Below are 1686 nucleotides of genomic sequence, written 5' to 3'. Positions count from 1 at the left end.
GGGGTAGCAGCCTAAGTAGGGAGGCCCAGACTTCCCTCTCCCCAGCCACTTGGGCCAGCTCTTCCGGGGGAATCCCGAGGCGTTCCCAGGCCAGCTGAGAAACATAGTCCCTCCAGCGTGTCCTGGGTCTTCCCCTGGGCCTCCTTCCGGTGGGACGTGTCCGGAACACCTCACCAGGGAGGCGTCCAGAAGGCATCCTAAACAGATGCCCAAGCCACCTCAACTGGCTCCTCTCGATGTGGAGAAGCAGCGGCTCTACTCCGAGTCCCTCCCGGATGATCGAGCTTCTCACCCTGTCTCTAAGGGAGAGCCCAGACACCCTGCGGAGAAAACTCATTTTGGCCGCTTGTATCCGAGATCTCATTCTTTCGGTCACAACCCAAAGCTCGTGACCATAGATGAGGGTGGGAACGTAGATCGATCGGTAAATTGAGAGCTTCACCTTTTGACTCAGCTCTCTCTTCACCACGACAGACCTGTACAGCGCCCGCTTCACTGCAGACGCTGCACCTATCCGCCTATCGATCTCACGCTCCATTTTTCCCTCATTCGTGAACAAGACCCCAAGATACTTGAACTCCTCCACTTGGGGTAGGACCTCCTCCCTGACCCAGAGAGGGCACTCTACCCTTTTCCGGCTCAAGACCATGGCCTCGGATTTAGAGGAACTGATCTTCATCAATGAATAAATCATTATGTATATCTATATATTCATTCAACCTTTATTGATACAGGTTAGGTCCACTGAGCCAATAGGACTCATTTACAAGAGAGATCTGGATTTTAACAAAGAGTGATGACAACAGTGGATAAACTGTTTTTCAATTGTAAAACAAACAATAAAAAATTGTATGAATCATTTGTGAATGTGTATTGTTGTCGTTATCAGTGTCTTATTATCTTGTGCTCTGGTCCAGTGTCTTCATGGACGATGTGTGTGAGGGTGGACATGTTTGGAGGTTGCTGTGTTGAAGCTCCATGGATCAGCCTCTCTGCAGCTCTCAGCTCCTTCACTGAGCCTTGAGGGAATCACTGAGCTGCTCTTGTTCTTCACAGTTAGAAGGTGGGAGCTCTCGTCAAATGGTGATCTCCAGCATCATCTTGTTCATGCCAGGCTTTTCATCCACTGACCACAGACACCTGCAAACATCAGGGGGACCAGTAGCTGTTTAACACATCTGGAAGGAAACCAGTGAGATTTTAATATGACTATCATGATATGATGTTATGTGGGGGAGTGGTGGAGCAGAGGTTAGAAGATGGACCTGTGATCGGAAAGTCGCAGGTTCAACTCCCGGTACTGTCAACATCAAAATGTGGGTGGAAAAGGTGAAACACCCACACCTGCCTCCACCCTCATTGGCCCCACTCTGGTCCCCTGAGCAAGGCACTCAACCCCCACCATCTGCTCCTAAACAGGTCTCTTTTTAAAATGAGTTCTCGTGACTCAATGAGACTACCTGGATAAATAAAGAGTAAATGAAAAAAATAAAAGTTTAAAATAGAAATACTCACATCATGAGGCCGAGGTTGTGTGTGTGATGTGCACGTTCCTGAGGTTGTGTGTGTGACGTGCGTGCACGTTCCTGAGAGGCCACAGACAGAGCAGCTCCAGCTTTTGTTGAGTTCCTGTAGTCCTGCAGTTTTCAAGCTGAAATGAAAAAACATCATGAATATGAACTTTAC

The sequence above is a fragment of the Nematolebias whitei genome, chromosome 1 (assembly GCF_014905685.2).
Source record: "Nematolebias whitei isolate Nwh7 chromosome 1, NemWhi1, whole genome shotgun sequence".
Classification (NCBI taxonomy): domain Eukaryota; kingdom Metazoa; phylum Chordata; class Actinopteri; order Cyprinodontiformes; family Rivulidae; genus Nematolebias; species Nematolebias whitei.
The sequence above is the reverse complement of the archived record's forward strand: the minus strand, read 5'-3'. Positions refer to the sequence as shown.